This window comes from Corapipo altera, unplaced genomic scaffold, assembly GCF_003945725.1.
Source record: "Corapipo altera isolate COAL_440 unplaced genomic scaffold, ASM394572v1 50, whole genome shotgun sequence".
Lineage (NCBI taxonomy): Eukaryota > Metazoa > Chordata > Aves > Passeriformes > Pipridae > Corapipo > Corapipo altera.
In genome coordinates this window covers 13,918,682-13,933,639 of record NW_020884889.1, presented here as the reverse complement: position 1 = coordinate 13,933,639, position 14,958 = coordinate 13,918,682, and the positions used below count along the sequence as shown (strand labels likewise).

Here is a 14,958-nt window from a genome sequence, read left to right as displayed (position 1 = left end):
GGTTGGTTTTCAGCCTTTATAGAATGTAGTGGAGGTTAAGTCACTTAAATTCTAAGGAAATGTTAGAATTCCTGAAGAAGCTGCTCCAGCACTTGAGAGAATTTAATAGAAACAGTCACCCATCTGGGCTTTTTGAACTGCTTCATGGAATTTATAGGAAGATTAGTGTATTTGATAGGATTTTTTCCCTTTGCACTGGAAAATTGCACTCTCATTTTATGGTGCATTTTATTAAGGGAACAAATGAAGACCCTGCAAAGTGTGAGCAAAGGAGAGTTTACATTAGAGAAATAACCAGTGTAGAAATGATCATGGAAAAGTGTTGTGGATCCATCGGTTACTTCACATCATTTCTGTGAAGGGGGTGGGGGGAGCAGTTCCAGCTTCTGCAGGGGGACAGGAACCTTGGCAGCTGTGGAAGTGCAGAACTCTCCTGATGATGTAGCTGGAGCAGATGGGCCCCTTTTGAATCAGATTCAGCAGCAATGAAAGACTGGGGGAAAAAAAAAGTGTTTTAAGAAGGGTGTATTGGTTTAGAGGAACGGGAAGTTCTCCTTGGGAAAATCCAGAGAAAAGCCAGACTTTCTGATATTGAGGCTTTAGAAGCATAATCCTGATTGGAGGCTTTAAGGTAGGGCCTAGAAAAACCTAAGATAAATAAATCAGAGGGTACTGATAGTGAGTTATAGAAGCATCTCCTTAAAATGCTCTGTATTCCCAGTGGTCTGTGAATGCTGCCAGTTTGGACTTTTTTCACTAAAAGCAGCTGTTTCATAACAGGGTTGCTAAATGGCTGAAGTGAGGGGTAGCTGGGCAGCTATAATAAATAAAGAAAAGATTAATGTTGGGCTGCTTATGTTCTTTTCACAGAAAACCAGTACAAAAATTGTTACTAATTCTTTTTAGGAAACAAGTGAAGGATAGATTAAAGGGATGTTAGGTCTAAGAGTACATAGAACTTTCAGTAGCCAGGGGATCTTAAAATTGTTTGCCTGCTATATGTCATTACTGTGTTTACCCAAATAATTTGTAACTTAATTTGTAACTTCATGTAGACTCACAAGATATATTTCTGTAGTTCGTTAGTGAGGAGTTTTCAAGTACCTAAAAATTTGAAGGTCATATAAGAAGTAAATTTTAGATTTTCTGAATTTTTTATGGTTACAGGTATAATTTGAGGAGTTAAAGTAACCTTTAAATGCTCCATAAAACCAAACTTTGATATTGTTATTATTTCATTGATGTCCCATCCAGAATGGACTGTTGTGATCCCCTAATGTAGCCTGACTTTCTGCACAAGACAGGAACTATTACTATAAAATATCTGTATTTACTCTGACTAGAAGTCATCTTAAGGGTTAAAAAGATACTGTGTTGACTTTTAAGTCTTTTGAAAACTTTTTTCCCCATTAATTTTTGGATTTTTTTATACAGTTTCATTATTTTCTGAGAGAAATTTCTCCTGTATCCAGTCAAGGGAAGATAATGATATATGTTATTTTTTTTCAGTTTCAGTTTAGCTCTATCACACGTGAAGCCCTCATTATGTGATGCAGAGTCACTGTTATGCAAGTGAAATTTGATCTTCAGTAAGGAGACTGATGAAGGGCTGCATTTCCTTTTGATCTGAAAAAGTCATAGAGCTGCAAATGTGCTGCCACAGTGGAGCAGAGGGAGAACAGATTCCCTTGATGCAAACCAAAAGCTGATGCTGTCAGCTACGAGGAAAAAAGGTACTGGGAAGAGGTTTAAACTGAGCACAGAACTAAGTAAAACTGCCTCACTGCCTGGGACCAAGTGATAGATCTGAATCTGGAAATAGCTGAAAGTTGTTTAAAAGTGAATTGTTCATACTTTTATCAAGTAAACTACTTAAAATAACAACAATAATAAAAAGGTTAAGCTATTAAAACATTGACCATCTACAGGTTAAGTTAGGCTATTGTAGAACCAGTAGTTAGTCCACAATCTGTGTATACATTCTGTAAATTCAGGACAAGCAGCTGATTTTTTTTTTTAATCAGAGCTGTAGGGCTGTAAAAGTGACAAACAAGAGTACTTTCAGTTGCTACTTTTAATCATAGTGACACATCAGCATGAACTGCTTTTTGTTAGCTAGTTTATTTAAAGAAGTTAAGCCAAATACTTGCTATTTCATATTATTAAGCAATATCCATAAAGATGTGATTTAGATTGGGAGGTCTGTGTGCATATTCAAAATCACAGTAGTAGCTCTTTGCTTTGATTGGGAAAACAGACTCCTTGGATGTGTTTCTGTTTCCACATCATCCAAACATCTTGAAACCCAGTTTCAGTGAAATTATTTTTGTTTTTAAGTTGGAAGCATCGTATTTTTGGGGTATTTTAAGGCTTGATGTTTTGTTGCACATGTGTAGAACAAGGACAGGAAAGAGGAGTCTGAGTTTGCTCTGTTGTCTGATAAGGTGGCTTTTGCTCGAAAGTGAATATAAACTGTTTGGGGTTTTTTTCATATGAAAAAGTAGACAGTGTAGGCTACACAGACATTAGACAATCTTAGAAAAAGCTGATAGGTATCTGCTTACACACATCACCTCAGAGCTGGATTTTTTTGAGCATAAGCTCAAAGAAATTGAATCTACGGGACTGTTTATACAACCCAAGCATTAATTTTGTTGGCTAGGTTTGCTAGGCTTCTGCTCTCAGAGGAAGAAGGAAAAACTCATCTGGAGGAACTCCTGTCTCTGCTGTGGTGAAAACAGCATTTCTTTACAAGCTGTGTACTGGGCCTTACATGCCATGCTTGTGTACAGATGGAGTGCACAGATGCTTCTGCTTATTGTATCAAATGTCAGGAAATCCTGGTGAAGGATCAAGAAGTCTTAATAGGGGAAAAGGTGACTCTTCTCAAATTCTAAGTTGTATGGTTTTGGTGTTTGGGTTGGTTTTTTCTTTCAGTTATAGATAGATGTATTTCAAGCAGAAACATACTTGACTGATAAAAGCACATTGAGTGTATAAAAAAGCAGAAAACTGTAGGTTACAATATCTGTACCAAATCCAGCATTAGAAGTGTCCAGCATCCCCAAGAAACAGGTTGGTACAAGGCAACCCTATATTCCTTACTACTGATACATTGACTTGAGGATGCCCTTATGGGTACCTGTTTTATCCAGCTTTCTGGAAAACCCTGAAGGCTTCCTGATTGCTGTGGACTTGGATTGATTGGTACAGTGTAAAATAATGTATCAAGACAGCAGGATCAGATTCCTCGGTCCTGGGTTCCATTGGTTCATGGGATGACAGTGCTTATTCCCACCTTTTGCTGCAATCTTCCCAGTTAGGTGGGTACCTGCATATTCAGGAAAATCTTGTGTGCAGCCTTCATTCTTATACAGTGCATGGCATCTGGTGTATTGCTACATCCATAACTGGGAATTTCCAGTTCCAGACCAACCGTTCCTTTCACTTCTGTTTGACTAACATGGGTATCCCAGGGCTTAAATGCTGCAATTATCAGTACCCCATTTTACACCTAACAAAACTGGAACTTTTAGGGAATACTGAGCAGGTCATAAACAAGTTCATTCTTTCTGGAATACTAGACATGGATAACATCAACAGCACTAACCTTTTAAAACAGTGAGAATGATACCTGTCTGGAGTGAAGGTAAGGAAAAGCCTTTCTGTGTGTAGTATGGAGCACTTAACACTTTAGCACAGGAGAAGATAGTCTGGAATGATAATGGTTTCCATCTATTTATAACATATCATTAGACAAGAGGTTGAAAAGTTAATTCAGGTTACAGTGGTGAAGAAATTGTGCTGTGAATGTGATGTTTGTCCTACATGCCAGTGTAGTCTAGACTTCTTACTTGGTCATGCAAGTAACAGTGATATTAATGTAATTCACACTCAAATGAAAGAAATCATAGTGATATGTAGAGAAGCTGTGACTTTATGGAGATAAAAAATGCTGAGTTCATTGATTAGCTATTATATTACACTTAGAAATTATATATTGACACAATATGTGCTATAGTTTGTGTTCTGTATGGATGTGTAGCACATTTGCTGCCTGTTTGCATTAGGCTGCAATGATCTGTGCTTTCTAATAAAGTAAGGAAATACTTCTGAGGGATGATGAAAGAATTTTTCAGTTTCTAACTCAGCACTGACAATAGAGTATATTGAGCTTCATACAACTGTTGTATCCTGGCTAAAGTGCACATTTTGGAGCTTCCAGAGTCATTTGACTATGAAGCTGTTGTGAAAGTCTTCTCTGCAGGTGTACTAATGCAAGATTTAAATGCAAATCAACATGCTGCTGAAGATTCTAAACGGTATTTGCATTGATTTATGCTCTTTATTAGGATGCATAATCAAAACAGGAAGATCTAAAACAGGTAACCTATGTGAGCTAAAACCTTGATGCTGTTGAAGTTGTTGCAAGTGACAATTTATATTTATGGTGATGACATCTATGTCTCAATCGTCTGTGCTGGCTAGAGGAAAATAGACACTTCTACAATGTGAAAAATCTGATTTGTTTTAGATGTCCATCTTTTCAATGAAGTGGAGTTACCTATTCTTTTTTTTCTTCCCCTGTTAAGGTAGTCTAGGCAGTCATCCAGATGCTGATGTCTGCAAAAGTTTGGATTTGTACAGACAAGTTCCATCCTTCCCACCTGTTGTCTGCTTCCCTCTCGTGATTAAATCCAGTGTTTTCTGCCATACCAGTCAGAGCCCACAGAAGTAGCCCTTTGTATGATGAACAGGCATGTGCTCTGCTTGGCTTTGGGGTAAAATCTGAGTATCCTAGATTTCCAAAAGGAGTCATGCTAGTCTTCAGTGAAGCCTTGTCACACTTGAAAAGACTTTGAGTTCTGGCAGACAGACTCAAGGTTCTCAGAACCCAGGTTCTCTCCTTTGCTCTTTTGAATGCATATATTGCTGAAGGGAGGAGAGAGACTGAATTGGAGTAGACATTGTTAGACAGCAGATAACTGCTTTTTCACTCAGGTCGTTGCAATAGCATATGCCTGTGAGTAGTAAAGAGTGTTGCAAAATATGTTAAATGTGCTTGGTGACAAGCCAGAAATACATGTGTTAAACATGTCAAACTAAGCAGCATATCTCCATTGTCAGGCACAGCCCTTTCTGTGGTGGGGAGCTGACTGGTTGCAAGGCAGCTGCTGTCTCTTGTAAGGGATTATTGTGCTGGGCAACTGCAAAGAAAGTAGGTCATTTGCAGATAGTATGGGTGTTCAAGTTGTTGAACAGATTCTTCATATATTCTGCAGGGTATCATTCTCAGAATTTTCAGATTTATTTAAAGGAAAAATTGCTTCAGAGATGTGAGGGACCCTTTAGCTTGGCTGTTAAGAATTTCTTTTTAAACTGCACAAATCTGTGTCTCATTGCTGCTCGTAGAAGAAACCAAAAAGGAACCACAGGTGGTCTGAGAAAGTTGTATTATTTGTTCTTCCTTCTTTGTTGGTACTGAACTTTTGCCCTTGCTTGATGATGCTGTAGCTCACTCACCCTCAGGGATTAACTAGAGGCTGTGTCAGGAAACTATTTTAATAGAACTAGGTGTGCTCAGGGCAGTCTCCAAATTCCATCAGCATATGGTGCCATCTAAGATTAGTCATTTATTTTCACACCTTCCATCAACACCTCACTTGGACAACCTTTGTCACGTCAGATACAAACAACCATTTTGATAACGTGCTCCTCAACATGTGACCTGTGAATGTGCTTGAGGTCTTTCAGTGGGACAGATGAGTGTCAATTGTAAAAATTCTCCTATTGGAATATTTAGTGTGAGGTGTCTGTGCAGCCTTACTGCTGACTGGCTCTCAGTTTTTATTCTGTTACTATTATAAAATACACTTGTCAAACACCTCCAAAATGGTATTCAGAGGAGACTATAGGATAAAAAGCTGTGCCTTGCTGAGGGTCATCCCCTCATGGCCTACATTTTAACAGCAGCAAAAGTGAAAGAAAAACACTTATTTGCATTACTTATCTGGCAATGGGCTGACAAAGGTGTTGAGGTAGCCAGGTGCTGTTTATCTCATCTGTGCTGTATATTAAGTGTGGGGCAGCTACAGAGAATGAGGCAGTCTTGTGTATTTTTAGAGGTGTGAGAACTGCTGTAGGGAGCCAAATCTTTCCAAATTTCCCCTCCCCTACTCTGCTGAGGAGGCTCTGACTTTCCCCACCCTTTGTTTCCAAGCTGCAGTGTATTCTGTTGTTATTTAAGGGAAATACTGTCAGCACTGCTTGTGTGTTTGTTTGTTTTGCCCATTCCACCCATAGCATGTGTGGAATCTGTGATAAATAAAACGCACTGAAAGCAGGTATTTCTGTGTGAGCTTATGTGCTAAGCATTTAATATCACTTTGAAATATTTGTTGATTTAGAGGAGTCTTGTACTCTTGATTCTTTCATACATGTGTGTTTCAGAATGCTATTAATTCAGTGATTCCTAGTCCAAAGCGTTTGGAAATCTAGAACAGGATTGCCAGGTCTTGCTTTTTTATTAGTATTTATGCAGTAGGGGTTTTTTTAATGACAATTTGTGATACAGCTAAAAATCTTGTAAAACTTTAAGTAAGTTCTTGGAAATTGTCTTTAGAAGATCAAATAAAAATTATTTCAAAATTTTGGCGGAAATTTTTTCATCTATTTTAGACAAAGCTTTCAAAGGCTTATTTCCTTAACTATTCAAAAGCCAGTTTTGTGATGTGCTTCAGACTACTTCTGTCATAAAATCTGGTTTTTCGGAGTGATTTACAGAATCTTCTAGAGATTAACTTGGTGAGTATAATTGTTTATCTTGTTCTCATTCTGGGCTAAAGTGATATGATGCTGTTTGACTTTCTTCTTTCTAGCATTGTGTGATGACATCAGTCTTCACATCCGAGAAAATCAGAGCTTGAAGCTACAACATATTCTTGGCAGGAGTTATGATACTGGAATCAGGATTTTGGCTAGGGCAGACTCCAGGGTGATCTCCTGGAAATGAAGAACAACAGTTACTTGTACACTGAAACCAAGCAGTTACATGCAGCTTGTTTACTGGGGGCCAATAAAGGTTTTTGTTCTTTAATTATTTTTTATGTTGTTATTGGGATTCTTGGAAAATTTGCATCTACTTCCAGATCTGAGAAAAAATTGCTTGCATTGGTAGCAAAGTATATCATTCCATTCCTAGAAGGATCTTGGAAGGGATTCTTGCAGCTGCATCTAGAAGTTTAGGGTCTCTTCTTATCATACAGAGGTGAAGACTGGTTATTTTTGTGACTGGAATGGAGATAAGGAGCAAACCAGGTCAAAATTTGTAATTTTGGTCTTCCTATTTTTACCTCTCTGAGACTATTGAGAAGGGGAGGAAGAGTTGGAGGGGTGGCAAGAGTGTGGGCTGTGAGATTGGAAAAGGGACTAGAATGGTGATCTGAAATTGGGAAATAGGCCTGTTTGAAGGGCTCCTTCAGGAACATGGGGAACTGGCAAACCAGCTGGCTCTGCTGCAGTGCTGTGGAGCAGAGGAAGGCCTGCAGGACTGCAGCAGAGTGAAGTGGAGAGCTAGACACGAGGAAGGGGGAGCTGGGAGCCAGGATTGCAACTTTGATTTCAAGCCTGTAGAGTTTGGCAGGTCTCTGCAATTTTGAGTGAGAAATATGTGCACCCCAACCTCAGTGAGCATTTGTCTTTTTCTCATAACATTCTTTAACTGTTCTCTTTGGTTGCTCTCCCAGCTCGCTCCAGAAGGCAGCTTTCTGCAGGCTCTGTTAAAGCAGGATGCCTCTGGCCTGTGTCAGGTCAGAATTTTACATCACTGTTGAGTGTTTGCTACTACTTTATTTACTTTGGGGATGCCTGGTGATCACTTTATAAAATGACAGAGAATAGCTCTATCATACAAATACCTGTCTTGGGTTAGAAAGGGTAGGCCCTTTACGAGCAGTATTGATAATCCTTGCTGCGTGATGTCTCTCTCCTGGCACTCCACCAGAGACATTCCCAGGCACCTCATGAAAACCAGGAACTGTGCAAACTTTCCTGCAAGTCTGTGGCACCCATCATCTTTGTGTTCTCTGCAGGGAGCAGTTACCTGCTCACTGCTGTTAAAGGCTTAATTCATTTCTCGAAAAGCATTTTCACAGTTCTGTGTTAGAGCAGATAAACTGAGGAGAAATTCAAGCTAAATGAACTGTTCTGTTGGGGCAGCAGCTTGTTCCCATCTGCTACCTTTGCCAAAAAGTTGGCAGATCTTTTCAGGAGGGCTAAAAGATGGCATCGAGGATAAAGTGCCCCCAGTGCTAATTTGAAAAGCAGTGCAAGTGGGTGAGAAGTGGTGGGTGACTGCAGCTATGGATGGACACCTTTCCTCGGTGCTCCACAGATCTGAGCAGAAAACGTTCTACTGGCAAATGTCATGCACGTGTGTTAAAGGTTTGAAAAGAGGTGTTGGGATTTTTTCCTAATATCAATCACCTCCACACATCCGTTTTTTTCCAGAGTGGAGGGAGGCGGGAAGGGGGGAAGGAGTGGGGCCACTTGCTGTTTATTTGGTTTTGTTAATAAAGAGCTCTTGTTTTCCCTCTCCACACCTTTCACCTGAACCCTCTTAATTTCAAAGTTGTAAAGTAGCGTGGAGGGAGGAGGTTGGCTTTTCTTTTCTGCCCCCCCAAAAGACATTTGTGTCCTGCTGAACTAAGACAACGTGGAAATTTGCTGTACTGTTCCCTTTCCAGGTATGTAGCAGGGGAGGGTCCAGCCCAGACACATATTCCCCTTTGGTGGGAAGAAGCTTATGGTTTGAGCAGGCTTAGATTAGTGTCTAAGGACAGAATAGGACCATTCATCTTTTAATACTGTCTAGGAAATCACTTGCCAGCAGTCCAGTGCTCAGGGTCTTCCTCATACATGGGATTTAAGAGGATGGTCTGTTATTTCAGAATTCACTGACATTGCTATGGTGCTGACCTTGAGCAAGACTTGTTTGCAAAACCTGTGCAAATCAAAGACCTCAGGTCTGAAAATACTCCTTAATGGTGTGGTGGCTTGGAAAATCAGAGACAAACATGAAAAGAATCTTCAAACTGGTCCAAAATGTTTCTTAAACAGAACAGTTATGTTACAGAAAACGTTGCTGTTACTCCATTATGCCTCTCCCAAATATTTAAAAAAAAAATAAAAAGGTATTTTCTCTGGCAGGACTTGAGCTTTAGGCTATAGATCAAACAGGTTCATACATTTTTCTGGCCTCTTCTTTTAAATTTTGTTTTTTTGATTGATTTCTTTATATTCCCATCAACATCTACTCATATTTCAGAGTGGTCTGGCCAACAGTCTTGATACAGAGACAAGAATCTTTAGTCTTATTTAACCAGGCTGGTAAGAGATCTATATTTTTATCCTGAAGTCTGGGGCTGTCCTTGCAATATGTTACAGGAGTTCTGTCTCAAGATTTTCAGAAGTTTCTGACACTGAATAAGTATTTAAATGCTATTAAATGCTACTTCATTGGCATTGAGCTCTGTTTGAGCTCTTCTTTTCTGGAGCTGCAACTAAAATCAATGACTAAAATCAGTGTAGCAATATTAATTCTCATTCTTCTAATGTGCCTGGATGCCATGGGGAGTTGGATTGGGGTCACATGCAGCTACTTAAAGCATATTGCAGCTGGTTTTGCTGCTCCCAAACTTTGTCCACACAACTGTATGGTTGGAGAATGCAGCTGTTTTTTGCATTGCTGAAATTTGGCTGACTCTGCAGCAACATCCAGGCCTTTTTGGATGCCTTATAGTAAAAGTCCAACACTGCTAGTGTTCTGCTTTTATTATTAGTGAAGGTGCAAGTGCTAAAAATATGTCTTGCTTTCACAAGAATTTAAGCACAGACAATGCTGCAGAGAGCTCCTTTCTGTCTGAGTCTCGTTTGCATGATCTGCATCTGGAATTGAAAAGGGCCAGGAGGTTTCCACATAAATAAATCTTTGGGATCTTTGAGATTTCCATGATGTCCTGCTCCCCCCCCCCACACCCAGTCTCAGCTTTGATATTCTTTCTTTAAGGAAAGTTAGGCCTTAGCTGGTTTAGTATCAAAGAAAACCTCAAATATGTGAAGTTGGATGTAGGGGATGCAGACAGAAGTTTGCACAGAGCTTGTGACAATAGTGGGAGGTGTGAACTACTGCCTTTGCCTCTACTGAATGTTAGCTCAGATACTTAGCAGAGGTGTCTAATTGTGTGTATTAAGTATTTAATTCATTAAAGAAAGAGTGAAAACACTAGAGACAGCAGAGTTTATTGATGTGTGGTGGGAGGCATGTCAGTTTGATGGCTCAAGCCAGTGGCATTTGGGAGTTGCTTCTGGTTGTTGGTGTTATAAAGGAAAAGTCCAACACTAAACTTGGTTGGGATAGGAACCAAAGAGTGGGGATTTTAGATTTCTAGCATCTCTGAGGAGTGGTTTGTCCTGTGGGTAGAAAACCAGTCACCCTTCATCCACATTCCTACTCCCACTGTTATTAAACAAGAAAGCATTAAAACACTTCCAAGTCTGAAATGAGACACTTCTCCTTGGAGTCCTGAATGCTGGACTGGTTGGTTGGGTTGGGTTTTTTTCACCCTGGTTGCCTATGCTGTCAATCCTTTTTTCTTTAATAAATTCTGTTTCGAACCTGATGAAACAGGACTATTGATATATATCAATCTGTGGATATGAAAGGTGAGGAAGAAGAAAATAATCTTTTTTATGAAGAAAAAAATTACATCCACTTCACCTTGTTTGGCTCCTGTTCTCCAGTTGATTCTTTAACTTAATTAGTTAGTGACTCACTGGATGACTCAATGCAATTATTCTGGTTTTTTTACAGTATGCAGTTTTTCTATGTTGAAAAGGTTCTTTCCTCTATTGTTCCTTTAAAAAAAAAGGCATTTAGCAGGTTTGGGCATTGCTACAGTCTATGCACACCTCGGGTACATGCTTTCAGCATAAAGCTGCTTATCCAAAGCAGAGTTTGAAGGTCAGCATAAAGACTTTTAACTGTAGAATGGATGTTAAGTACTTTCTTAAAATTCAAAACCAGTCCTACATTCAGACTTGTCTTTGCAAGAATAATAACAAACAAAATAAATGCAAATGCAGACCTGCTTTTTGATATGCAGGATAGACACAGGTGATACAGATTTCCTCTATTCTTTTTCAAATTTGAGACCACAAGAGTGAGAACATTCTCTGATGGTGTTGGAGAGCAGTTCATTCCCTTAAATTTGCTGACAGTGCTTGAGAAAAGTTTGTTTTGTTTTGTTTAGAACCAGGGGCCAAGCAGTTCCAGAGTTTAACCCAAGACAGGGTTATTAAATGGACATCTAGGCCATTAAGAACACTGGAACAAACTCAGAAAACCTGGTGAAAGGAAGAGGAAAACTAGTTTTGCCATAGGACACAAGACCACAGAATAGGAGAAGGACTGTGATGCCATTTGGAAGCCATTGCACTTTTCTTTCAGGAAGTACGAGGACTCTAATGGTGTAGACTTCCACCATTCTAAGGTTCTTTCTTTGACTGGATTATAGACAATACTGTTTACCATCCTTTTTTACCTCAATGGGATTTATAAACCTCTTTTTTTTTTTTAAATTGATAACCAAATTTGAAGCAACATCTTCAGTGAAAGAAGTGATAAGGACAGACAAAACAACTTAAGTGTTCACACCTAAATGCTGCAGCTGTCAGTCAACAGTTGTTTGAGCAACTGGGTGGAATAGGCAGGACTTGCACTTATTGTCTTGAGGATGATTTGCTTAGCAGGGTTTCCCTCAGTTTACTGTTGATTTTCAAGTGTTTCCAAATTCTTCATTCCAGAGCTTCCACCTGAAAAATTCCACCAAGTAAAGTTTCAAGAACTGTTAAATATGTGTATAGAGTTTTCTAGGAGCCTTCAAGAAATGAATGAGATTGATTTATTGTCCCATTTGGGAAGCTAGTAAATGTGAGTGAATTGTACCAGTTCCAGGAGTTCAGGAAAAGGTAAAGTGGCATCACAGTAACTTTAAAACCTTTATCTACATGTGTATGTAGGTTCATAAGGACCCTGTCCCAAAAGTAAAAGATCAAGTTTTTCTTTGCAAAGACTGTAAGATTGGATATTGGAAGTGATAAATAAAAAAACAAAAGGCAAAGCCAGTCTTGAAATTGTGAGGTCAGTCCTATAGATTTTAAAATAAATCTCTTCTGTTGGTTTTCTTTTTCTCTGCAATGGAAGGTTTTGGGTACACCCTGTTGCATTTCTTCCCCTTACAGGACATGAAATTCACTACATATATTATTTATACTAGATACATATATACTATTTATACTATATATATAATATATACTATATTATATATACTATATCAAATAAACCTATTTATTTGATTATTCCTCCCCTTTCAAAAATTGCTCACGTGATTGCTGTCACGAAGAACAAAGATTCACTTCCTCTTATCTTGCAGGATTTTGGGAAAAACATGTGTTCTGTTTGCTTACTTTGTGCCTCAGGGAACTTTCAGAAAGTTCTTTGGAATTTGGGGTTGTTGGTTGGGTTTTCCTGTTTGGTTGTTTTGGTTGGGAGGGTGGTGTTGTTTTTTTTGCTTGGTGGGTGGTGTTTGTTTCTTTGGGGGGGTTGCTTTTTGTTCTGTTTTGGGGATTTTTTTATGAAGTGAAAAAAGAAGAGAAGGTGTGAAAGAAGAAAAGTGGGGTGTAAAGGAATCTTGTAAGGAATGGAATTTGAAGGATAGATTTGATTCTTTCGAAGAAGTTAGAAATGTTTTCCCCTTGACTCTTCAAGTATTCTTTTAGCTTTTCTCTTTAAAAGCATAAATATGTGTGCACAGACACTGTGGTGTGTTTAATACTGTAAAAGTAATGTCTTTTCCATGTCTTTCCATAAGTTCTACTATCTTAGATATTTTACAGGGTAAAACTTAGATATTTTACAGGGTGGAGGGAGTAAGAAACTGAATAAAGAGCATGCTAGATAATAGCTTTTTTGGAACTCTTGGAACGTTTTGTCCAACATCAGGCACGTCTGTGTGATTTCACTGACTCTCTGCCTGGGCAATGGCAGGTTCTCCAGGAATCTTGATTCTGTTGAGGAGGAAGCTGTCCAAGAGCACTGAGAGCAGAGCTAAAGGCAGCCCATGAGCACAGCACGTAGGACCAAAACATCAGAAGGCTTTTGGAACTCTCCCTTGGAAGGGCTTGCCTGCTCCAAATGCTTGACTCGGGATGAAATATGGCTCAGAGCACTGATCTTGGTAAGAATCAAGGAAATGGAAAGTAAATGATGTGGGAGACTAATGTGTAATTAGAATTCTAGTGGTAATTTTTCTTTTTTTTTTCAACAAAACATTGTTCTTCTCAGGGCCAAGCAATAATTCAGGTAACTGCTAAAGATTTGCAGAGCATTTTTCTTGGCACTGGGTAGTAGGTTTATTATTCTCAAACATAGTGACACTTGTTCATAACACCAAGAGTCCTGTTACAACTACTGCTTTTGTTGATTGGGACAGGATGAGATTGGATAAGCATTGGAGAAGAAAGGGACAGAGACAAAAAGAATTATTTCGTTCTGTCTGGCATTCCTCTAAAGTGATACACAAGAAGGTAAAGAATTTTTTTCTTCCATTTCAAGTATCCTAGAGATACAGTCATACATAATGGTGGAATTTGTTCTTTAAATATCTGCAGTACTTTTGATAGTCTCCTAAAAGTTTTAAAGGAATAACCATGAAGGGAACATGTGGAGAGTGTAAGTCAGGAACATACCAACATTCTGGAATGTTGCAGGTGTTGGCAGAAGCCATTCCAGAAGCTGCATTAATGAAGTATTTGTGGCTTGACTGTGAGGCAACATCAGCTGTGTTTCCTTCTCCTACGATGCCAGTTGTTCCACACCTGAAGTTTCACAGCATTTAGGTTTCCAGTTGCAAAGTCAGTGAATTACTCTCAAGTAGTCGAATATCTTGTTTAAGATCACACACTAATTACCTGGCCAAGGTGGGAGGAGAGGCAAGTATTTTGGCTCATTAATTCACATTCTGGTCTTTACAGTGTACTTGCCACTTCTATTAATAATTACCAAATCTACATCTTTATCAAAGCAGGCTGTTCCTCAAGTAGAGTTGTACTTGGTGATCTTTTATAGAGATACCAATATTTGGTACTGCTGGATGTGATTCCCAAGGATGTGATGATACTTTGTTGAAAGAAGATAATAAATTTAGATTAATATCTGAAAAAACAATTTCCTCATGTTTCTATTCTGGGTCAGCTACATAATGACAGTTTTTCCATTCAGTGGAAGAAGTAGTTCATGTGTGATAGCAAAACTGGAAAGAACTTCCTTGAACTCAGCTCATTCCCAGGACTCACTTGAATGACTGTGTTTTTACTGGTAGATACTGGTTGTTTTTCTGTTGCTCGGGAACAGGTCTCTAAACAACCTGGCCCAGAGTCTGTCAGCTGTGCTTTGAGCAAATGTTGCTCCAGATGAAGTTCTGAGAGTTCTGTTATTCTCTATTGTTAATAGGAGGAGAATTAGATTTCCAGTTGTATTGTCCTCTTTTAGAGTCCCTCTTATTAGTCCTCTTCAACAAAAAATTACTTTCAGTGTTTAAACTGATGCTAAAAACGTGTTTAAGCAATTCTAAGGTGTTTTTTAACTTGAAACAGTCATTCTTTTTGTCTGTGTTCCCCTGAAATAGCATTTACTTATCTATTACTAATGGATTTTGAAAATGTATGAGTAATCATTAACTCAATTTCATTAATTTCACCATGACCTTTTATGATTGTTATTTGCAGTTGAAAATAGCCAAGCAGCTGTGACAAATTTGGGTAAGGAAATTAATTTGACATTCCTTCATTCTCCATGTGTGTTGTAACTGTGTGTTGATTTTTTATTTATTTCTTTCTTTT

General features: G+C 38.8%; 1 protein-coding gene across 1 annotated transcript in view; it reads left to right on the top strand.

The window, feature by feature from the left end:
- LOC113947685 (thrombospondin type-1 domain-containing protein 4-like) overlaps positions 1-14,958 on the top strand; it is a 109,667-nt gene that overhangs the window by 846 nt on the left and 93,863 nt on the right. Inside the window, exon 2 of the mRNA XM_027644522.1 lies at positions 1,510-3,323. The gene's annotated coding sequence lies outside the window, so the exon portion shown is untranslated. The remainder of the gene's footprint in view (positions 1-1,509; positions 3,324-14,958) is intronic.